Source organism: Hippopotamus amphibius, chromosome X (assembly GCF_030028045.1).
Source record: "Hippopotamus amphibius kiboko isolate mHipAmp2 chromosome X, mHipAmp2.hap2, whole genome shotgun sequence".
Lineage (NCBI taxonomy): Eukaryota > Metazoa > Chordata > Mammalia > Artiodactyla > Hippopotamidae > Hippopotamus > Hippopotamus amphibius.
The window spans coordinates 106,835,819-106,862,211 of NC_080203.1; the positions used below are offsets into that span (position 1 = coordinate 106,835,819).

At 33.7% G+C, this 26,393-nt stretch overlaps 1 non-coding gene across 1 annotated transcript; it reads left to right on the forward strand.

Moving 5' to 3' along the window:
• Nucleotides 1-12,841: 12,841 nt before the first annotated feature.
• On the forward strand, nt 12,842-12,951 carry LOC130842750 (U6 spliceosomal RNA). Its single transcript, XR_009050544.1, has one exon. It is a non-coding gene; the product is annotated as a U6 spliceosomal RNA (small nuclear RNA).
• The last annotated feature ends 13,442 nt before the right edge of the window (nt 12,952-26,393 follow it).

Here is a 26,393-nt window from a genome sequence, read left to right on the forward strand (position 1 = left end):
AATATAAATGAACTAACCCTGCCAGTTAAAAGACAAAGATGCTTCGACTGGGGCAGGGTGGGTGGTGGGGAGAGCATACAGCTGTATACAGTATAAGATTATGTCTCAGAAAGATTGAACATAAAAAAAAAATAAAATGTTATGTGAAAGAAATTTAATCAAAAATTAATTTAAAAGCTGGTGTAGCTATATTAAGATCTGCCAAAATAAATTTTGAGACAAAAGCACTAATAGAGATAAAAAGTGACGTTGAATGATGATAAGAAACAATTAATCAATAAGATGTAAGAATCCTAAACCTATATGCATCTAATAACAACCTCAAAATATATAAAGCAAAACACTATTGAAATTGCAGGCATATCCACAATCAAAGAGGAATATTTGAATGTACCCTCTCTTATTTATATGTCAAGCATATGAAAAATAAAATTAGTATAAATAAGTTTTGAACAACACAGTTAACAAGCTTGAACTTATAAAGTGGTTTAGAACCCTGTACTCACGTTTTAGAGAATAATAAATCTTTAGGCATTTATGGAACAGTTATAAAAATAACCAAGTACTATATAAGACTGGTCTTTTTTTAAATTAACCATTTTTTAAATTAAAGTACAGTTAATTTAAAATATGTTAGCTTCAGGTGTACAGCAAAGTGATTCAGGTATACACACACACACACACACATAATTTTTCTGATTACTTTCTACTACAGGTTATTACAAGATATTGAATACAGTTTTTTATGCTATATAGTAGGTTCTTGTTGTTTATTTTATATACAGTAGTGTATGTTAATCACAAACTCCTAATTTATCTCTCACACCCCCACTCTCCCCTTTGGTAGCCATAGGTTTGTTTTCTATGTCTGTGAGTCTATTTCTGTTTGTAAATAAGTTCATTTGTGTCATATTTTTAGATTCCACATGTACATGATATCATATGATTTGTCTTTCTCTGTCTGACTTAATATGGTAATTTCTAGGTCCATCCATGTTCCTACAAATGACAATATTTCATTCATTTTTTATGGCTGAGTAATAGTTAAGTGTGTGTCTGTGAGTGTACCATATATTCTTTATCCATTCATCTATCAATGGGCATTTAGGTTGCTTCCATGTCATGTCTATTGTAAATAGTGCTGCTGTGAATATTGGGGTGCATGTATCTTTTTGAATTAGAGTTTTCTCTGGTTATATGCCCAGGAGTGGGATTGCAGGATCATATGGTAACTCTATTTTTAGTTTTTGAAGGAACCTCCATACTGTTCTCCATTTTACATTACTGTTCTCCAATTTACATTCCCACCAATGGTGCAGGAGGATTCCTTTTTCTCCACACCCTCTCCAGCATTTATTATTTGTAGACTTTTTGATGATGGCCATTCTGACTGCTGTGAGGTGATACCTCACTGTAGTTTTGATTTGCATTTCTCTAACAATTAGCAATATTGAGCATCTTTTCATGTGTCTGTTTGGCTATCTGTATGTGTTCTTTGTAGAAATGTCTATTTAGGTTTTCTGCCCATTTTTTGGATTGGGTTATTTATATATAGCTATATATGACAAACCCAGAGCTAACATCATACTCAATGGTGAAAAGCTGAAAGCATTTCCTCTAAGATCGGGAACAAAACAAGGATGCCCACTCTCCCCACTTTTATTCAACACAGATTTGGAAGTCTGGGCCACATCAACCAGAGAAGAAAAAGAAATAAAAGGAATCCAAATTGGAAAAGAAGAAGTAAAACTGTTATTGTTTGCAGATGACATGATAGTATATCCTAAAGATGCTACCAGAAAACTGCTAGAGCTCATCAATGAATTCAGCAAATTTGCTGGATACAAAATTAATAAACATAAATCTATTGCATTTCTATATATTAACAATGAAATATCAGAAAGAGAAATTAAGTAAACAATCTCATTTACCATTGCATCAAAAAGAATAAAATACCTGGGAATAAACTTATTTAAGGAGGCAAATGACCTGTACTCTGAAAACTATAAGATGCTGATAAAAGAAAATGAAGACCACGCAAACAGATGGAAAGATATATTGTGTTCTTGGGTAGGAAGAATCATTGCTGTTAAAGTGACCATAATACCCCAGGAGTCTACAGGTTCAATGCAATTACTATCAAATTACCAATGGCATTTTTCACAGAACTAGAACAAGTAATTTTAAAATATGTATGAAAACACACCCAAGACCCTGAATAGCCAAAACAATCTTGAGAAAGAAGAATGGAGCTGAAGGAATCATGCTCCCTGACCTCAGACTATATTACAAAGCTACAGTAATCAAAATAGTATGGTACTGGCACAAAAACAGACACATATCAATGGAACAGGAGAGAAAGCACAGAAATAAAGCCACACAGTTACAATCAATTGATCCATGACAAAGGAGGCAGGAAAATACAAGGGAGACAAGACAGTCTCTTTAATGTGAGGTGCTGGGAAAATGGACAGCTACATGTAAAAGAATGAAATTAGAACATTCTCTAACACCACATACAAAAATAAACTCAAAATGGATTAAAGACCTAAATGTAAGACCATATATTATAAAACTCCTAGAGGAAAACATGGGCAGGATGCTCTTTGACATAAATCACAGGAATATTTTTTTGGATATGTCTCCTACAGTAATGAAAATGAAAAATAAGTAAATAAATAAATAAATAAATAGGGCCTAATTAAACTTAAAAGTTTTGCACAACAAAGGAAACCATAAACAAAATGCAAAGACAACCTACAGACTGAGAGAAAATATTTGCAAATGATGCTGCTGACAAGGGATTAATGTTCAAAATATACAAGCAGCTCATGCAGCTTAATATCAAAAAATAAAGGTAATGTATTTTTAAAACACACTGGACATATGCATGTTCAATAAATATAAAAAATTACTTATCATTTTATATGCTCGAGAACTGAGGCTTTGATTTATGTAAATCACAGTTGCTAAGAGATATTGTACTCTCACCAGATGTTAACGATTATATTATCCCATCAATTCTGTAATATGAAGGTTTTACATATTCAGCTAATTTGTTCCCACTTGCACACCTAATAAGATTAGACTATGGAATGAAACCCAAGTCCTGTAACTTAAAATCAGTGGTCTTTACATTACACTCAATCATCCCAGTCCTTTCAGCCTTTCTGTATTATTTTAAATAGACTTGAGTTTCAATTTAACTAACTGGAGTCCAGGCTAATTTTCCTATCATATGCTATTTAACCTATCAATCTTTACAACTAGAAACGATCCTTAAAAGAACTGGGAAACCAATGACTTTATTTTCAATTATATCAGAAGTGTATTTTTATTTTAAGACTTTATTCTAAGTGTGAATGAATTTGTAAGTGAAAATTTGTTATCTACTGTTATATTGATAAGTTGTTGGATGAGCAAGTGGATAATATGTAAATTGTTAGGAAGTAGCTTTGATAAATGTATATGCCCTGTGTGTTGAGGAGTTTCTCATCTCTAAAATCACATGACACAAATGGCCATGTATTTACTGTTATAGAAGACCTTATTTACCTAGGTATTTCCTGAGCTACAATCTCAAAAATAAGAGTGTCATAGAAAAGTCTAATCTTGCCCTCTTTCTTCAGCCTGATGCATGTGTCCCCAAAGAATTTATTGGAGTCAAATTTTCATAAACAGAGTAAACTGAATATCTCTGTAAAATTTCCAAATTAGTGATTCTCAAAATGTAGTCCCAGGCATCATCATCATGTGCGAACTTGTTAGAAATACAAATTCCTAGGCCCCATGCCCTCTCTGCAGAGAGGCCCACCAATTTGTGTTGTAACAACCCTCCACTTGGTTCTAATGCATACTAAGATTTAAGAGCCTTTTCTCTAAATCTGTACTGTCCAGTACAATAGACACTAGCCACACACGACTACTGAATACTTGAAGTGGGGCCTGTCCTTTTGGGATGTGCTGTAAGTGTAATGTATATACTGGATTTCAAAAACTTAGTATGAAAAGGATAGTGGAAAATATCTCATTAATGAATGTTAGCATAGTTAAATATATTTTGAACATATTGGGTTAAAAGGAATACAGACAGTCTCTGACTTATGATAGTTCAACTTACAATTTTTTGAGTTCTTGATGGTGGCAAAGTGATATGTCTTAGAAACCATACTTTTTGAATTTTGAATTATAATCTTTTCCCAGGCTAGTGATATGTGGTACAATACTCTCTCATGATGCTGGGCAACAGAAGCCAGGCACAGCTTCCTGTCAGCCGTATAATCATGAGGGTAAACAATCAATATGCATACAAGCATTCTGTACCCATACAACCATTCAGTTTTTTACTTTCAGTATAGTACTCAATGAATTACATGAGATAGTCAGTACTTTAATGTAAAATAGCCTTTGTGTTAGATGATTTTGCCCATCTGTAGGCTAATGAAAATGTCCTGAGCACATTTAAGGTAGGCTAGGCTAAGCTATGGTGTTCAGTAGGTTAGGTATATTAAATGCATTTTCAACTTACAATATTTTCACCTTATGATGAGTTTATCTGTACATAACCCCATGATAAGTTGAAGAAGATCTGTATATTATTACAATTAATTTCACCTGCATTATTTTACTTTTTTAAAAAATGTGATTACTAGAAAATTTAAAATTTGGTATGTGCTGCATTCTATTTCTAGTAGACAGTGCTGCTCTAGAAAACCCAAGCCCTCCAAGTTCCTTACCTAATCCTTTAAGTTAAAAATGCTTCTCTATCATTAATATCTCCACTAAGGAATCATTTCAATTCTTGATCTATATGCACCTGCATAGGTTAAACTATTGAGTGCCTTTCATCTGAACCTGAAAAATTTCGGCTCATTCTTCAATATTCGATAGTTGAATGCTCTATGTAAACTTCCTTCTACTATATCCTGATGAATTTTTACTAATCTTAAATATATAAGCATGTTGGGTATGTTTAAACTAAAATTTCATCTTGTTGATTATATTCCTACTTTGTCACAATCAGTATGGCATAGCAGCGATATGTGAAGCATGTTAAGAGCACTTGAATTTTTCCAGATTTATTGAGATATAATGTATTAGGATATAATTTATTGAAATATGATTGACATACACAGTGTTAAGGTACACAATGAGTTGATTTGAGACACATCTATTGCAAAATGATGAGCTAACACCTCCATCACATCACTTAATTACTATTTCATTTTTGTGATAAGAATAGTTGCAATCTACTCACTTATTTCTGCTCATAAATTTCAAGTGTGTAATGCAGTATTATTAGCTATAATCAACATGTTGTACTTTAGGTCCCAGGAACTTACATATCTTGTAACTGGAAGTCTGTACCCTTTGACCAATATCACCCTATTTCCCCCACCCCCTGGTAACCACCTCTCATGAGATTGTACAGTATTTGTCTTTCTCTCTCTGACTTATCTCACTTAGCATAATACCCTCAAGTTTCATCCAAGTTGTCACAAATTACAGGATTTCCTTCTTTCTCAGGGCTGAATTGTATTCTATTATATATATTTTCCATTATATATATGATAGTATATATATGAATATATGTATAAATATATATGAATGGATAAAAGGATATATATTTATATATGTATATATGCATATATATGTATATGTGTGTACATGTGTACATGTGTACACATATATGTGTGTCTATATATATGTACATATATACATATCTATCTCACATCTTCTTTTCATCTGTTGATGGACACTTAGGTTTTTTCCATACCATCGCTATAAATAATGCTGCAATGGACATGAGAGTGCAGATATCTTTTCAATATTCCATTCTCATTTCTTTTGGATATATACCTAGAAATGGATTTGCTGTATCATATAGTAGTTCTATTTTTAATTTTTTGAGGAACCTCCTCACCATTATCCATAGTGGCTCTACATTCCTACCAGTGGTATGCAGGGGTCCCTTTTCTCCACATCCTCACCAACACTTGTATTCTCTTATCTATTTGATGAATGCCATGCTATCACAGGTATGAAGTGATACCTCAGTGTGGTTTTGATTTACATTTCCTTTATGATTACTGATGTTGAATATCTTTTCATGTACCAGCTGGCCATTTGTAAGTCGTCTTTGGAAAAATGTCTATTCAGTTCCTATGACCATTTTTAATTGACTTGTTTGTTTTCATAGCGACCTTAGGGAAAAGCTTTTAAACTTTCAACATTAACAGTGATGTTGGCTGTGTGTTTGTCTTATATAGCCTTTATTTTGTTGAATTATGTTCCACCTATAACCAATTTTTTGAGCATTTTTATTGGGAAAGGATATTGTATTTTGTCAAATGCTCTTTCTACATCTATTATCATATGATTTTTTTTAATTTATTTATTTATTATTTTTGGGGGGTACACCAAGTTCAATCATCTGTTTTTATACACATAAACCCGTATTCCCTCCCTTCCTTGACTCCCCTATCATATGATTTTTATCTTTCTTTTTATTAATGTTGTGTATCACATTTATTGATTTATGTGTATTGAACAACCCTCACATCCAGGGACTAAATCACACTTGATCATGAGTTATGATGTTTTTAATGTACTGGTGAATTTGGATTGGCAATATTTTGTTGAGAATTTTTGCATCTATATTCATCAAGGGTGTTAGCCTATAGTGTCTTTTCTTGTACTGTCCTTATGTGGCTTTGATATTAAGGTAATGCTGTCATTGTAAAATAAGATTGGGGTTGTTTCTTGCTCTTCAATTTTTTGAAAGAATTTGAGAAGGATTAGCATTAATCCCTTTATAAATGTTTGGTAGAATTCACCAGTGAAACCATCTGTTCCTGGGCTCCTTGTTGGGAGATTTTTAATTACTGATTCAGTCTCCTTACTCATTATTGGTATGTTCAGATTCTCTCTTTCCTCATGATTTCAGTCCTGGTAGGTCATATGTTTTGAGAAATTTACCTGTTTCTTTTAGGTTGTCCAATTTTTAATGGACAAATTTTAATGTATAACTGTTCTCTTGTGACCCAGTGTATTTCTGTGTTATCATTTGTAGTATCTCATTTCTGATTTTATTTATTTTTTCTTAGTCTACATAAATATTTGTCAATTTTATTTATGTTTTCAAAAAACAGCCGTTTTGTTGATATTTTCTATTGTTTTTCTAGTCTCTACTTCATTTATTTCTGCATTGATCTTTGTTATTCTTTTCTTTTTTCTTTCTTTTCTTTTTTTGCTAACTTTGGGCTTAGTTTGTTCTTTTTATAGTTCCTTGAGATATATAAATATGTTATTTATGTGAGATATTTCTTTTTTTCTTACTTGAGGATTTTATCACCATAAACTTTCCTCTTAGAATTGCTTTTGCAGCATCCCCTAAGTTTTGATATGTTGTTTATTCCAAATTTTTTGGCTTTCCCTTTTGATTTCTTCTTTCACCAATTGATTGTTTAGGAGTGTGTTGTTTAATTTCCATATATGTGTTAATTCTCCAGCTTTGCTCTTGTTGTTGATTTCTAGTTTCATAGCACTGTGGTAAGAGAAGATACTTGGTATGATTTCAATTTTAAATTTGCTAAGACTTATTTTGTGACGTCATATGGACTATCTTTGAAATAATCTATGTGTGCTTGAGAAGAATGTGTATTCCGTTGCTGTTGGATGGAATATTCTGTATATGTCTGTTAGGTCCATTGAGTTTAAATATAGTTCAAGTATAACTTTTTATTTGTTGTTGATTTTCTGTCTGAATATCTATCCATTGTTGAAAGTGGGGTATTTAAGTCCCCTACTATTATTGTATTGTTGATTTCTCCCTTTAGATCTGTTAGTATTTAATACATTTAGGTGCTCTGATGTTGGGTGCATATATAATTATTTTTGTTAAATCTTCTTAATGAATTGACCCGCTTATCACTATATAATAACCATCTTTCTGTCTTACTGTTTTTGGCTTAAACTCTATTTTGGCCAATATGAGTACAGTTACCCCTATTTTCATTTGGTTTCCACATGCATGGAATCATTTTCCACCTTTTCAGTTTGAGCCTATGTGCATCATTTAAGCTGAAATGAGTTTCTTGCAGGCAGCATATATTTTTGGGGGGTCTTGTTATTTTCTTCATTCAGCCACTCTGTGCCTATTGATTAGAGTATTCGGTACATTTACATTTAGAGTAATTACTGATAGGTAAGGACTTACTACTGTAATCTGATTAATTGTTTTCTGGCTGCTTCATAGTTCCCCTGTTCCTTTCTTTCTGGCTTTCTGCCTTTCTCTGTGAGTTGATGATTTTCTTTAGTAGTATGCTTTGATTCCCTTATCTTTATCTTTTATGAATCTACTATAGGTTTTTCTTTTGTGGTTACCATGAGGATTACATAAAACACCATATATATATATATATATATATATATATATATATATATATATATATACACACACACACACATACACATATATATTCATACTGTTCTATTTTCTGCTGATACAAATTTGACTTTGATCACATACAAAAACATTGCACTTTTAGTGCTCCTTTTATATTTTTGATGTTACTGTTAACATTTTTATATTGTATATCCATAAAAAAATTGTTATAGCTATAGCTATTTTTAATTTTTTGTCCCTTAATCTTTATAATAGCTTTAATTAAGCATCACCATGTTACATTATTAGGGTATCCTGAATCTGATGATATGCTTACCTTTACAAGTGTGTTGTATATTTTCATATTACTAATTATCCCCCTTTTATTTCATCTTGAAGAACTCCTTTCAGCATTTCTTATAAGGGAGGTTTAGTGGCTATCAATTCCTTCAGCTTTTGTTTATTAGGAAAAGTTTTTATCTTACCTTCATTCCTGAAGGACAACTTTGCTGAATAAAGTATTCTTAGTCAGCAGTTTCTTTCCTTCAGCACTTTGAATATATCATCCCATTCTCTCATGGCCTACAAGGGCTTTGGTGAGAAATCCACTAATAGCCTTATGGAGTTCCCTTGTATGAGATATATTTTTTCTCTTGCTACTTTTAGAATTCACTCTTTATCTTTGTTTTTAGACAGTTTTATTATTACACGTCTTGGAGAAGATGGTTATGTGTTGAAATTTGGGGATGACTCTTTAGCTTCATGAACTTGAATGTCCAAATCTCTCCCCAGTTTTAGGAATTTCTCAGCCATTATTTTTTTATATCAGGTTTCTACCCCTTTCTCCCTCTCTTCCCCTTCTGGGACCCAAAGATACCTGCGTTATTTCCCTTGATGGTGCCCCATAAGTCCTATAGGCTCTATTCCTTTTCATTCTTTTTTCTTTCACTCCTCTGATTGGTTAATTTATATTGATGTCTTACTACCTCACTGATTTTTCTCTTCTGCTTGTTCAAGTGTGCTGTTGAATCTCTCTATTGAATTCTTTAGTTCAGTCATTGTATTTTTCTAGCTCTAAAATTTCTGTTTGGTTCCTTTTTATATTTTGTTTCTCCTTGTTGAACTTCTCATTTTGTTCTTTTATTGTTTTCCTTATATTTTAAAGTTGTTTATCTTTGTGCTCTTATAGTTTTCTGAGCATCTTTAGGATAATTATTTTAAATACTTCGTTGAGCAGTTCCTGAATCTCCATTTCTCTGGGGCCAGGTACTGGAGGTTTACTGTATTCCTTTGGTGGAGTCATAGTTCCTTGATTCTTTGTAATCCCTGTGGCCTTGTGTAGGTGTCTGCACATTTTAAGAAGCAGTCACCTCTTCTAGATTTATGGACTGATATTAGTAAGGGGAAACTTTAACCTGAGGGTGGGGCAACACTGGAGTATGCTGTGATCCTTGATCAAGTGATGCAGGGTGCCAAATTTGGCACCACATGGTGGCATCTAGTCTGTGTGTGGAGGTGATGTCTCTTCAGCTCAGGCTGCTGAGTCCACTAAATTGACAACTTTATGTTCCTTAGCAAGTGCCAGGAGTCCACGTCCACAGTAGCTGCAAGGGCTGTTAGGATCCACAGTGGTGCCTCCAGGTCCTACAGCTATGGACTAGGGCAGGCAGCTTTGGTGGCTGGAGCTGGTGTTATGCATACACTCAGGTGTGGGGCCAGCTGCATGTGCCTAAGTAGTGGCACAGTCCAGTTGCAGGTGTATGCATAGTAGTGGGGGCCAGGGAAGGCAGCATAAGCTGTTGCCAATTATGGGCTCACTGGTAGCTCTGAGGGCTCTGGCTGTCAGCACACTCTCCCTTGTCTGCTTACTCTCCCTCGACACTGCAGTGGAGGCTGATGTTGGGCATCAGGCTGGTGACATTCAAGTGCACAGCTGGTCATCTAGCCCTGCACACTATGGTGGGAGTCAGTTGGGGGTTCCAGTCTAGTGTTTTGTACTCCTGAAGCCACAGAAGCCTAAGCTGTCTGCTGGTGCATTTCTTGGCTTATGGAAGGGACATGGAGAGGGAGAGGGCTGGGCAAGATTCAGGTGGCTCATGTTTTACACTCAGTTGCAGAGACCTGGGCTTGCTTCTGGTATGGTTCACAAGATCCTGGGCTCTGGCTGGGTGGGAAGGGGAGGAAGCAGGATGGGACTAAACAGATGGCACCCAGGAGTGCAAATACCTGTGGGACAAAAGCCTGTAAAATTTGCAAGGATCCTGGCAGCTGTGCTGATTGTTGATTTCATCACTGGTGGGATCTGCTGAGTTTGTTTGCAGACCTGGTCTCTGTGAACCACAGTCTTTCTTTGTGGCTGCTAGTAATAAGCCATGCTTTCCTTTTTTGTTCCTAGCTATCTCTATATATCTCAGCTTTACCAGTGTGGGTGGGGTAAAACTATAGTGGGACATTTGTGTCGTGCCCTGAAAGCCTGGAAAAGCTGATTGCTTACCACTCACTCTCTTCTTTTTCTAATGAGGAGATCTCTTCCTGTCTGGGAAGATCAGTTTTAGTACTGAACAATATCAACTTGGGGAATGGGATGATGCAGGCAAAATAAATCTGTCTTCTTTCTCTTTTTGTGTGATTATTCTCAAGTTTTTTGTTCTACTATGTTGCTAAGATTTCTTAATATGATGCCAGAGCTCTCCCAGAGCTGTTTTTGTTTGTGAATAGCTGTCTAGTTGTTGCGTTTTGTTGGGGAATGGAGAGGCAGGGGTCTCCTGCCTTGCCATTTTAGTCTGATGTAATAGCACTTTTAAAGGGTATTTATAAGACGTTTCTATTTTTCCATGATTTGTCAAATACACACAGTCATGCTTCTGTTATTGCTGCAATTGATTTTCAAAACTTTTGTCCTGAAATATGTACAACAGAACTCATAAGGATTAAACTTAAAACCTTGAAAAATAAGAATCTGTTATAACTTACTTTTTACAAGGAAAAATTCAGATTGTTGAAAGTACCAGAATATCTTCAGTTATAGTAACGGAACATTCTCTTGCTCTAAATCACTGTGTCACTTAGGGTCCAAAAAATAATCTCTGTTTTCTTGTGATAGACTACAGGTATATATCATACGAACTACAGAAGAAAAGGTGAAGGATTTAAGATGGGAGAGATAGATACCAAGGCATGAGCTCAATTTTTGTTAAAGATTCATAAATGAATCAGTTTTTTGTAACTCAGTCTGCATTTTCCTCAGAAAACAAGACAATACAAAGGGATTTATTTTTAAGGAAATCCTCATAATGCTACTTCACAGACTAAAAAAATTAAATTTCCATTAAAGTACTACCTGAATAATAAGAAGATCTCAGAATTTCAAATCAGGGTGTCCCAAACCTCAAATTTCGTTGTAGAACACCTCATTAGCCAGAATGTCCGGCTTTACTCCACTCTTCTAAGTTGCAGGAAGTCAGTGGGAGTTAAGCACATATAGTGGAAGAGATCAATTTAATAATTAAAAGGCAGCATTTTCACACCAGTGCCTTCTTACAACTTTTTGCCATTCTAGTCTAGTCTATTCAAGTCTAGTCTATCCTATTCTATTATATGTATGTATGTATGTATGTATGCATGTACACACCCAATACTGGTATCACCTACTTCAGTTTTTATTATTTCTACCTGCAGTTACTGATCAAGTGTTCTCTTTCATCTGGACAGTAGGCCACAGTGACCAGTCTCTTTGGTATTTCCTGCACATGTGCACGCACACATACACAACCCACATTCTTACACACTCACTGTGTAAGAATGTGGGTCTCCTTTTTATGCACCACAGACACAGTTCTTCTCAGATATTCTGGTGATACCTATTCCCAGAGACAAAAAAAATAGAGAAATAGATGTTAAAAAAATAACAAAAAGAAAAAATAATAATTGACAGCCCTGAAATGTATAAAATTAATGTTCCCCTGGTGTCATGATAGTATAAACTAAAATCTCCCAAATTCTATCTCTAGCATATCATTTTTACTCTTTTCCTCTAAGTCTCATTATTATTTTCCTGAGTTTGCCCCTCTTTTAATCCTGGGGTTGTTTCTAAGTCCCTGTATCTTAAATAAGTATATTGATATTACAGAGAGAATCTGTTATGCCTAATAGTGAAATTCTTACATATCTGGGCACAGTGGGCCATTAATGAAGCAGAAGAATGGTAGTCAGTAAATATGCATAACATTATGATAAATAGCCAGAACCTGTTTCTAGTTCTGTCTTTTGCTAGTTATATATCCTTGGGCAAATTATTTAACTCTTCTAGTTCCGGATTCCCCATCTGAAGAATGGAGAAAAATAATAATACCTTCTATGTAGAGCTACTGTGAAAATTAAACAAATTAATGCATGTAAATCACTTTGCTCAATGCCTGATACACACTTGATAAATATAAACTTATTTTGTTATTGTTACTTGTTTAATTAGATGTAGTATGTATTCTACAATTGGAATGATACAGTAAGCAGCATAGCCCATGTGAAAAGATGACATGTAAATTTGTGAAAGCTTTCATATTTTAAATGAAATTAATTGAACAAACTCTCAAAGACTAGATGCTAAATCTTGAGAGTAAAATAAAATATGGAGACTTGAGAGCCAGTGAGACAAATTGAAAACCAAAATAACATGACTACAAATCTAATAAATAAATGAGAAAAAATGGAGACAATAAACCTGGATGAAAGTCATTTCTATCAATAGGAAAAGGGTTTTTGTATCCTCAGGGTATGGAGAGAGAGAGAGAAAGAGAGGGGGAGAGGGAGAGAGAGACATAGAGAGACAGAGATAGAGACAGACAGACAGACCAAGATAGAATAATTAAACCAATCAGAGAGAATATTTGGACACCAATCAAAAATGAACCAGTATAAGGATAATTGGCATCCCTAAAGAAAAGATATCTATAAATAAAACATAAAAGGCACTCAGAGGTATAATACAGGAAAATTTAACTGAAATGAAGGGAGAATTGAATCTACAGATCAAAAGAGCAGATCGTTTATCAGTGAAACTCATTCAGAGCAATTGACATCAAGGCACATCCTGTTAAGTTATTGAATTTCAAGGATAAAGAAAGCATTCTACTGCAATCTGGGTATGAAAAGCAAAGCCACTGACTAACGGAATAATAAAATGGACCATAGAAATCTCCATAGTTACACTGAAACTAGAAATGTACAAATATCCTCAGTGTTCTGAAAGAAATAAAATGTTCTAAAATAATTTATTCATCAAAATTGTCATTCAAAAATAAAGGCAAAAAGCAACATTTTTACACATTACAGAATTTAAGGTCTACAGGATAATGGAAACTACTTGATCTAGAAATGATAAAAAAAATTAAAAAACTTCTGAATGGGGAAGTTGACATAAAATGCCTGGTGGTGTGAATTCATTCCATTTTAAGTTGGAACTCTGAAGAAACTAAAATTGCAGTTAATGTAAATTTGTATCTTCAATACAAAGTAAAAATGAAATAAAAGTACTGTCATTATTAGACATCTGTAGGCTAAGGACCTACATCTTTAAAAGCTAGAGTTAATCCTCTTGATAATCATTTTTCTTAACCTTAGTTGAAGTAATATCCCAAATTATAATGAAGTGTTTATCTGAAATTCATTAATTTTTTCAGGTTCATGTTCATGTCATTTCCTTTGTTCTATTAAATTCAAGCAAGACTCATATTATTTTTATATAGTATATAGGGTATATCTCTCTTGTAAAATTGTCTATTTTTCGAACTAAAAATATGTCTGTGTCCCAACTCTTCTATGTGTATATAAGAATAAATAAATGATTGAGAGATAGTCACCAACTAGTTACCCAACACCTTTGGAAGGACTTAGAATTATCTATTTCTTCCTTGTATTTTATAATTTTAAAACTATTATTTGAATTTTTTACAATATACCTCCCACTTTTTCATAAAACAGTTATTGTTTGGTTTTACCATTGCTATTATTATGTTGCTATAATTTGTGATGGTGCAGGATACAGAGAAAATAAAGTATCAGTATTCATGAGGGCCAATGAGATTTTAGGGTGTATGCCTCATTTCTTTGGTACCCATGTTATAGCATATGATACATGTTGGGAGGGAAGTGAATTTCTTCCCACTTATGCATGGAATAGTGCTTCTGTTACAATTCTGTTTTTCTACTGTAAGATGCATCTAGAGATATAGTCCTTAACATAGATATCAGAATGACAGCATTTTCATCAGGGACATCAGAAAATCAGCTTCATGTGGTTTCCCATGTAATCAAATTGATAATGTAGCTGGAGTGATCACATGATTTCCATAGTTAGCATTTTCTTAATCCATCTATAAGACCTTTCTTGTAGTGTCCTTGTCTGGCTTTGGTATCTGAGTAATCCTGGATTCATAAAATGAGTATGGAATTATTGCCTGCTCTTCAATTTTTGAAGATTTTCAGAAGGATTGGCCTTAATTTATTCTTTAAATGTTTGGTAGAATCCATCAGTCAAACCATCTGGTCCTGGGCTTTTCTTAGTTGGGAAGTTTTGGGTTACTACTTCAATCTCCTTACTCTTTATTAGTATGTTCAGATTATCTATTTCTTCATGATTCAGTCTTGATAGGTTATATGTTTCTAGGAATTTATCCATTTCTTCTAGTTTATCCAATTTGTTAGCATATAATTTTCACATAGTCTCTTATGATCCTTTGTATTTCTTTGGCAACAATCATAACATCGCTTCTTTCATTTCTAATATTATTTGAGTCTTCTCTTTTTTTTTCTTGGTTAATCTAGCCAAAGTTTTGTCAGTTTTGATTATCTTTTCAAAAAAATCAATTGTTAATTTCATTGATATTTTCTATTGTTTTTCTAGTCTCTCATATAATTCAAAAATAGACAAATGGGATGACATCAAACTAAAAAGCTTTTTCACAGTAAAGGTAACTATAAATAGAGTCAGAAGGCAACCTGTGAAGTGGGAGAACATATTTAAAAGCCATATGTCTAATAAGGGATTAATTTCCAAAATATATAAGGAATTCCTACAACCCAATAGCAAAAAAAAAAAAAAAGGGCAAAGGACTTATATAGACATTTTTCCAAAGAGGACAGACAAATGGCCAGCATCACCAATGATCAGAGAAATGTGAACAAAAACCTCAAGAGGTAATCACCTCACACCTGCTACAGTTGGCTGTTAGCAAGGCAAACAAACACACCCAAAAACCAAAACATAATAAGTGTTAGCAAGGATATGAAGAAATTGGAACCCTATATTCTGTTGGTAGGAATTTAAAATGGTTCGGCCACTATCAAAAACAGTGTAAAGTTTTCTTGATAAGTTAAAAACGGGACTACCATATGATCATCATACGACCACTCCTGGGTATCTATCCGGAAGAGTTGAAATCAGGATCTTGAAGAGATATCTTCACTTCCATGTTCATTGCAGTATTATCCACAATAGCCAAGACACGCAAGCAACCCAAATGTCAATCAACAGATGAACAGATAAAGGAAATGTGGTATATACATACAATGGAATATTATTCAGGCTTAAAAAGGAAAGAATTCCTACCATTTGCAACAAATTGAATGGACATGGAAGACATTGTGCTGAGTGAAATGTCAGTCATAGAAGGATAAATGCTGTTTGATCCTACTTATATGAGGTATCTAAAAGAAGTAAAGAATAGAATCGTAGTTGCCAAAGGATAGAGAAGGGAGAAATGGAGAATTATTGTTCAGTAGGTATAAAGTTACAGTTATGCTATATGAGTACGTTTTAGAGATCTACTGATAAACAGAGTGCCGTCATAACAATACGGTATTGTGCACTATTATCTTGTTAAGAGGATAGAGCTCATGTTAAGTGTTCTTGCTACAAAGGAAAAAACAACAAAGGGACACAAGAAATCTTTTGGAGTTGGTGAAAATATTTATTATATTGATCGTGGTGATAATATCATATATACATAGATCCAAACACAGAAAATGTGTACATTAAATATGTGCATTTTTTGTATATTAAGTACTCCTCAATAAAGCTGAAAAAAATTCTATTGCCCTTGATTTTAAAAGGTGGGAAGTCAGCTTATCTATAGGGATTATGTAAAAACTCAGTACCTGTACTATGCAAAGCTGTTTATGTTTTTCTTTTCTAATTTTCAGTAAATTTACCTAATGTTTTTCTACTTTGTCACATCCTGAGTTTTGAGCATTCAGGGAGTTGTGGTAACAAGAAAACATGAGAACAGAAAAGAGATTCACCAAGTAACACCTCTCGAGTATTTGGTTTATTTTCATTTTTCTGGTTAAGCAAGGACATTGTCTCTCTTTGCTATCTCTCAGTACTAATAATTGCCATTTTAAATACATTTGTAAATAGTCTAGTGAGATGCTTACTTGTGTCTCAGAGGCAGACTGCATGACTGCCCAAACCTCAGCCTTTACACCTACTTAAGTCCTTTAAGTGTCTAAAGAGCTGGATGAGAACACAGAAACTGGCAAGCAGCCACTGCTTCCCCTTGAAGCCCCAATAAAAACAATACCACAGCACTGAGGGGAAAGCAGCAGCTGCAGATTTCTTCTACCGTACAGACAGTTGCCATTGAAAATCTTCCAGACATTCTTTCTGTTGTTTCCTTCCTCCCCAATTTATTAAACTCACCTATAAATTATTGCCATTTTGGAACTGTATTTTCAGTCTGCACCTTAATTCATCCCACCGGGACACTTATTCTTTGAAAATAGTAGGATGTTTCTTGCCCTAAAACTAATAAAAGTTTGTTCCTGTTATCGGAGCTAGGAAAGTGAGAAATATGTACCTCAAAACTACACTTGCCTTCTGGTTAGTTATTATCTTTTTGGAATTACATATGTAAATATCATTTTTTACTTTTGTGTATCTTTCTTCTTTACCCACTGAAATTCTGAATCAAGCCTTTAAAATAACTAAGTATCTTAATACTTGATTCTTTGTCAAATAAATGCTATTTATAAGACTTGTCAATAAATTGACTAAAAAAGATCATTCTTTTAGTTAACTCGAAAAAAGTAATTTCACACTTACAGAAATGCTACAAGAATAGTACAAAGAATTCTTGTATACCCTTCACCTAGATTCCTCAAATGTTAATATATTGCTACATCCTCTTCTGCTCCTCTCATGTTACAGACATGATGCCTATGTATTTCTAAGTATTTCAGAATTTCCTTTAAAAAAAGACATTGTCTTATACAGTCATAGTACATTATCTAAGTCAGAAAATTAACATTGACACACTACTATTATCAAATTTATAGACCTTTTCCAAATTCATGAGTTGACCTCATGCTCATTACAGTGAAATAGTTTTAAAAATCATTTTTTTCTTCCTGGTTCAGGATCCAAATGATATGCATTTAGGTGTTATGTCTCTTAAGTCTCCTTTATTTGGGAAGAGTTTCTCTTTGTCTTTCCTGACCTTGATAATTTTGAAATGGGCAGGCCAATAATTTTGTAGAATGTCCCTCGTGTCTTTTATTCCAATACTCTAGAGCAGACCATTATAAGATAACCAGGTATATAAAATCTTATTCGGACTTTTATTAGCAATTGCATTGGTTTAATATCTGTGGACTTTCCTTTAAGGCTTGGTTTATATAGGCAGCTTACTGAACTATGTAGCAAAATCTGTCACACAGTAGCACTAGTGCCTACTGTGTGACAGATATTCTGTTGCAGATATCAAGTGTAGTAATTTCAGAAAAAGATGGTACTGGCCTTTAGCAGCACGTGGCTCTTTACACTTGTATATTTCTAACTGTGGTACATGATATCTCTCTGCCCCTCCCACATTTTTGAGAAAAAGATGTGCAATTCTTTTTTTGTTTTTGTGTTTAAATTTTGTTTGCACCGGTTTTTGTTGTTGTTGTTGGGTAATTTGCTTTTTTTTACCTTAACCTAGTATCAATCTTTCGAGTGTAAAATTTAGTAAATAAATTAGCTGGATGTTCTGACATAGAGGAAAAAGAGTAAAACAATTTAATCCCTATCCATACTTCTGCAACAGATCTTGTCTTGTCAGTCTTTAAGCTTTCTAGAGATAGGAGGTGTTTTATTTTATGAACTTGGTTAGACATCGATGCCTATCTTTTCTTCTTAACTTCATTTTGAGTGGTCAAATATATGATAAAGAGAAGCAATATCTTACAAAGAAGATATAATTTTAGGTAAAGAAAATTCACGTTAGCTACACTTGAAAGCTGTAAATTCCAAAGGACATAATTCTATGTAAAACTAGTATGTGTAGTACTTTATTTAAATACGTGTTTATAAATAGATCAGCCCATTGAATTCTGCTTGGATATTCCGTTAAGTTGACTCTAAAATCTCAAGAATTTTGAAATTCGATGTTAATATCAATTGTTTAAAGCCATAAATAATTTAAAATATTTGAAATAATTATGTAAAGTAGTAACTATGGAGATGGTTTTATATACTCAAATATACAGATGGAATATATATGTATCTTTACATATATTCAAAGATAATAGGTAGGTAGATGCTCCACAAAATATAAATATGGAGCATTTTACCAAGCAGAAGAATGTGTTTTACAGCAAGGAGTAAAACAGTATCAGAGTATTGATGGGACATTATCCTGATTTTTCTATTTACTTATGAGATTTTCTCCCATCAATAACTCACACAATTTAATATAACTGAGCAGCAAGACTGTAAGTATTCAGAATATATTTAGACAGTACTCCTCATTCATTAAAACAAATTACTGCTGATCTCTTGCAGCAATAATCTTCAAATCTATGACAAAAGTTCCCAAATAGTAAATCATCCTTTAATTGCTACAGTGATTTTAACATAATAATTCAAAAGAAATCTAAATAACGTTATTGTGTTTAAACATTATTTTCTACTCTCACTGAAAAAGAAAAAAGTAAGAGCAGCAGCAGCAGCTATCATGTATATTAAAAGCCCAGTTTCTTAGCTGGGTGTTGTTGAAATATGGATACATTTGTGGAGAATTTTAAGGAAATTCTGTAGAGGAATCTGAGAATCTCTACCCATTGTTTAGCTCTAGGAATTTCTCCTTATCCTTGATAATTTAAACTAAAGGTTTCTAGGTGAATTTCATTTTTTCATTTGTCCTGCTTTATGTACAAGTTCTTTCAAAAGCAGGATCCATGTATACTTTCAATTCTGGGACATTTTCATTCATGATTTCTTGAAATATTTTTAACCCAACATTCTCCCACCTTCTCATTCAGAAATCTTAATAGAGAAATGTTGGGACTTCTGACTCTTTGTATGTCTCCACAACTTTTCTTTTCTTATATATTTTTTTATCTGTTTTAGATAATTGCTACACCTGACCTTTTAGCCTACACGTCTGTTCTCCAGCTATGGTCATTCTTCATCTTGTGTTCATTTAGCTAAAAGCCTGTGGTAAGATTTTTTACTTTATTTCAACATTATTTCTTTTAAAAATGACAACTTGGTTTTTCTTCATAACTGTCTATTTATTATTTCATGATTCTTCTTTTTTATAATTTCTAACTAACAAAACGGACATGATGACTTTTTTTTGAGGGTATTAAAGGCATTTATTTTTAGGCTACAGATTACTCTAATATTCCTAGTGCTCCAGTACGCGTCACCTTCTGTTAGGGGGTTTCTCCCCATGGCATTGGCCTTATTTAGATAATTGGTGTTTCAGGCTTAGGCTTTCACTTTCCAGTGAGATTTTTTTCCTCAGGCCTCCTCATATGCATCCTGGATTGTGATTACCTCCAAGCCATGTTATTAGCCTGAGCTCCAGCATTATGGTACTCATGTTGACCCTTTTTCTCAGGGGGACATCGATCACTGCTTATATAACTTCTTTGGTTCTTTTGTTGATTTTGTTGTTTTATGGTGTTTATAGAATTGTCTTTAATTTCTATTTCTTGTTTTGAGTACAACTATACGTGTAAGAGAGTGCAAGATATACATTTCATTGTATACATGATGTTAATACAAGCAGGGAAAATTCAGTCTACAAGTTTGAAATGTGAACCACGTTATCTTTAATAAAACTATGTTGCTTTAATTTCAGATTTCAGTCTAGAATTGTCATGACAGCATGTTCGAAGGCTTGTATATCTTCTATGGTTATTATTCATAACAGCACTCGTGTCATTTTTTCTTCTAAATTTCCTTGTGACTGCTTCTCTCTAAAAATGGAAAGCCTGCCTGAATTCTCTAATTTATATTAATTTTTTCTTAGTATAATATATTCTGAGAAACAAGAGACCTGAATTCTAGTCATGATTTTGACACCATGAAATTGTGGTACTTTAAGTAGTAATTAATTTGCCCATCCTTAAAACAGGGAAAGTATTAACTGTCTCATCAGTTTCTGAAGTGAGATAATTTTGATTTCTAATGCCAGGTTGCTATAAGTTAGTTCAGCTCTTAGATAAAATACATTTAGACCCCACTGAGTTGGATAGGCTAAAAATCATTAATATTTTTAAGGGCCCTTTTAAAGATAGCTGGGGCCTAGTAATTTTACTGACTTCTTTGCTTTCTAAGTTGTGTTCTGAAGTCGCCAATCAAATAATCAATGAGTCTAGAAATAATGACCTATATTGAAAATAGCAATGAAAAGAATGAGAGCTTGTAGCATCTAAATGTAAGTAAACATGAGTTTTAATTGTAAATCTACCCATAATGCCTGTGGTACTTTGAGTGAGTTAATCAATATCTCCATGCCTTACTACCTGTTGAACTTTCAGTGAGATTAAATTGTACTACAGATTTTAAATCCATAAGTCATTTGATGAATTTCACTTCTCCTCTTTCCTATTAAACTGACAGGACTTAATGTCCATGAACTTTTCTTGATGTTGTTTAGTATCTAGTATTCCTCCTCCATATTTTTTGGCATCTGATATTGTAGGTAAGAAGTCTGACAGCACTGTGATTAATTTTCTTGCAGGGTTGGTGGGGGGCTGTATGTTTTTTTCCTATGTGGAACCATTTAAAGATTTTATCTTTATTCTTGCTGTCCTAACATTTCATCACTATGCATTGAAGTGTGGATAGTTTCATTCATCCCGTTTGCCAACCAACTGGCTGTTGGGCAGTTAAATCTTAAGGTGCAAGCCTTTTTTTCAAGTCTGGGAAATTTTCTTCCATGATTTAATGATTTTCCTCCTCACATTTCCTCTAACCTTTCCCTATGGATATCCAACTAGAAAAATATTGGTACGTATGAACCCATTTTGCCAAGGTTCAGTTTTCCTTTCTTACTTCCCAGCATTTACTCATTTAACCTTGCCTAGATGAAGAATTCTTTGGTCCAATGTTATTTGAGATTCACTCCTTAGCAGGGTCTATTCTACTGTTCAGGTATGAACTATCAAGGGTCTTTTCCCCACTTTGGAGGAGGTGGGCAGTGTTCAATCTACTCTTGCTTAATTTTATCATTTTACTATCTGTGATGTCTGCTTACCTCAAATATTTAATAATTCATACCTGCGTGCCCAGTGTTTTTGAGCACCTCTGTCCTCCTTCCTGTTTGCTATAATCTCTGTTCTGGATGAATGAAAGGAAGAGGAAGATGCTCCTTACGGGGGTGTCTTCTGGCTTCGGGAGATCCATGCCTCTCCTGGTTGTCTAATGGCAATCTGAGCTCTGTTTTTCCTCTCCAGCCTCAATACTGAGACCCACTGCTTTGGCCTTTAGCTTTCTGTCAGGTTCTTAGCATAAATAAAAGAGAGGGAGGAGAACAATAAACATAGCTTCTCCAAACAAAATTCCCTAGTTAATCATCCTGATGAATACTTCGGGACCCTGTTCTATTCCTGCATGAACTAACTGAGCTTTCAGCTACCACAGAACCAGTCATGCCTATAAACAGTATCTTTGCATATCTAGAACTGATTTCTTTAGTCAATACCATTCTATCTATGTGCTACATGTTAGGACTTTCTCAACATTTCTGGACCACTAGTGGTACTTTTCCTTATTTTCCACTGCTTTAATGATTTTTCTCCCTGCAAGACTTTTTCCCCATTTCTTAAATATTCATTTGAGTGGAAAGTTAGAAATGCATGCCCAGTTCACCTTCTCGTTCTAAACTCCCGTTAGTCTATTATGAGATGATTCATTGCAATCTATTCACTGCTCCACATGCACTAGCAATTTGACAAGCCCTTCCCATAACTGATAAATACATTATGATAACAAATAATATGCTGGGTAATATTTCCAGAGCCCACTTTGCCCAGAAGTGCCTAGGAAATAATGCCTCTCACCATTCTCCACTCAGAGCCAGCCAGGGCAGCTCTTAACAAATGACTAACTAGTGTGGGGGTATTAATACCACAGCTCCAGCATCCTATAGTTGGAATAATGTGGAGGCATATATTTTCTAATGTTTTCAAGGGTCTTCCTGCAGGAATAATATCTAGTTGTCCATTCTGGTAGCTGGCATAAGAACACACCCATTATTAGAAGGTTTCCCTTCCCTGTCTCACATCACTACACTCCTAATGGTTTTCACTGTCCCTCCAAATAAACTATTTGTACTTAAATCTTTGACTTTGTGGAAACTGAAACTAAGCAATCAGCATGCATCAAATAGCCTTGTGTTATAACATGTGTCCAATTAGCCTCCATATAAATGTTATTTGATTAAAGTAGTAGACCAGACATCATATATGAAGTAATCATACATTTGTCCTTATGTATGATGGCCATTTGAATCTGAACATAAGAATAAAACATATTACAAGGACGTTTGTTGTATGGCATGCAATACAATACTCAAAGTGAATTTTACAGCATAAAAGTCTAGTGAAATGTTTAGGTAATAATGGATTTTGTGATCATATTATTTTGAGAAATACTACATACTATATTATTTTCTTAAAGATTTTCAGCTCATGTATGCATATTTAAAGTAAAGAGAAATTCCGCAGTAAAAATAAAACAAAATCTGCTTGTCTTCATTTGAAGTTAATATTTCTCAAACTTATATGACAAGGGAAACTCTTTATAACATAATTCCTATTGATATCCAATTAAATCAATGTTTTGTTGAACATAATCCTCATCAATAGCAATAAAAAATATGGTATGTTTATCTGTGGGAAACTAACTGACCTATACAATTATGAGAGCTATAATCTTGATTTCATTAGACCCATAATCTTACCAATCACACAAAACTGCTGACACATTAGTAATTAATTATTAAATCTATTGGCTACATATGAAAGTGGCATTGCTTAAAATAATCCTTTTTCAATTAGTTTTTTAACTCAGCTAAAATCCTAGATTCCCAAAATGTGTAATCTCTTAATATTTTGCTCTAGTTCTTTATATATTATCACACTGGTAACATAATGTTGAGGTGACAAAATTAATGCGTGTGAACATGTCATTAAGGTCCATAAATAATTTTATTGTTAGTTCAGAGAGCCCCCCTTAGATTAGTTTAGTAAATCAGTTTGTTAGCTATAGTCAAGCTGTTTATTTTTCTTCAAAGATTGAAAAATAGTCTTTACAAACTTATTAATTAATTGATACAAGGTAATTCTCAAATAATGGCATTTTTTAAATTTTTATGTCTGTGAAAGTAATAGACATTTAAGTATCCGTTTGTTTGTTAGTTTGTTTTGAGCACATAGATATCATTGAGTTCACTATACCTTTGAGTCTGGGTGTATAGTTGGTCTGCGGTTTTATAGACTACTTAAATTACAGTAATTTAGAGAGTTATTAAAATAAGTAATTCTCTAAGTGTCTATTGTTATTTAGGATGCATATAATGTGTAGGGTTTTTTTTTTCTTCTTGATAGAAATGATTTATACTCTCCAGTCATTTCTTCATACTTCTGTCACAGCTGTCTTAAAAGTGAAGTCCTAATTATTTTATTTCCTCACTCAGAAATCTTTGTTATTTTGATGTCCTTAAACTATTCTCCAAATATGTCTATAAATTCCCACCCATTTTCAAGAAGACCCAGTTCAAAGGCATCTTCATTAATGAGGCAGGTCTTGAAACCCACCCACTGTCATTAATCTCACCTTTCTCTGAGTTCTTATACAAATCAGCTTCTGTGGGCATATGGCTTCACCTCCCTTTTCTTTATATATTGAAATAATAACAACAACATCACTGGTTGTTATCTGTAATAAATAAGTTGAGGTGTTTAAAGTACCAAGCATAGGGTTTGGCAGATACTAAAGCTTAATAAATTGTAGCTATTAATATGTCTTATAATTATAGCACACACCTGCTTTTTGTTGCAGTTATTTGGGAACAAACATCTCTCTTTCTATCAGCATATAAACATTTTTATGGCAGATTTTATGCCTAAATTGATCTTAATATCCTCCAAGGTGTTGAGCACTTCTCTGGCATACACTACTTATTTGTTTTACTTTTAATCCATAGTAATTTAATGCAAAAATAAACACATGAAACAATCTAATCTTACACCTAAAGGAACTAGAAAAAGATGAACAAACAAAACCCAGAGTTAGTAGAAGAGAATTCATAAAGATCTAAGCATAAATAAATGAAATAGACTACAAAAACAATAGAAAAGAGCAATGACACTAAGAGCTGATTCTTTGAAAAGATAAGCAAAACTGATAAACCTTTAGCCTGACTCATTAAGAAAAAAAAAAAATAGAGGGCCCAAGTCAATAAAATGAGAAATGAAAAAGGAGAAGTTACTGACTACACCACAGGAATATGAAGGATCATAAGAGATTATTATGAACACTTATATGCCAAAAAATGACAACCTAGAAGACATGGGCCAATTCCTAGAAATGTATAATCTCCCAAGATTGAACCAGGAAGAAATAGAAAATATGAACAAACCAATTATCAGTAATGAAATTGAGTCAGTAAAAAAAAAAGCAAAAACAAAAAACAAAACAACAACAACTCCCAACAAACAAAAGTCCAGGACCAGATGTCTTCACAGGTGAATTCCACCAAACATTTACAGAAGAGTTAACACTAATCCTTCTCAGACTATTCCAAGAAATTACAGAGGAAGAAACACTTCTGAGCTCATTCTACAAGGTCAGCATCACCCTGATACCAAAGCCAGGCAAAGATATCACAAAAAAAGAAAATTATAGGCCAGTGTCACTGATGAACATACATGCAGAAATCCTCAACAAAATATTAGCAAACTGCACTGAACAATACAATAAAAGGATCATACTCCATGATCAAGTGAGATCATACTCCATGATCAAGTGAGATTTATCCCATACTCCATGATCAAGTGAGATGCAAGGATAGTCCAATATTCTAAAATCACGTAATGTGATATACCACATTAACAAATTGAAGAATAAATACCACCTGATCATTTCAGTAGGGGCAGAAAAATCTTTTGGCAAAACTCAGCATGCATTTATGATAAATTGTTCAGAAAGTGGGCATAAAGGGAACATACCTCAACATAATAAAGATCATGTGTGGCAAGTCCATAGACAACATCAAATTCAATGGTGAAAAGCTGAAACCATTTCCTCTAAGATTAGGAACAAGACAAGGATGCACACTCTCACCACTTTTATTCAACATAGTATTGGAAGTCCTAGCCACAGCAGTCAGACAAGAGAAAGAAATAAAAGTAATCAAAATTGTAAACAAAGAATAAAACTGTCACTGTTTGCAGATGACATGATACTCTACATAGAAAATCCTAAAGACAACACCAAAAAACTACTGGAACTCATCAATGAATTCGCTAAAGTTGCAGGATACAAAATTAATATACAGAAATATGTTGCATTTCTATGCACTAACAATGAACTATCAAAAAGAGAAATTAAGGAAACAATTCCATTTATAATTGAGTCAAAAAGAATAAAATACTTAGGAATAAACCTACGTAAAGGGGTAAAAGATCTATACTTGGAAAACTAGAAGACACTGGTGAATGAAATTGAAGAAGA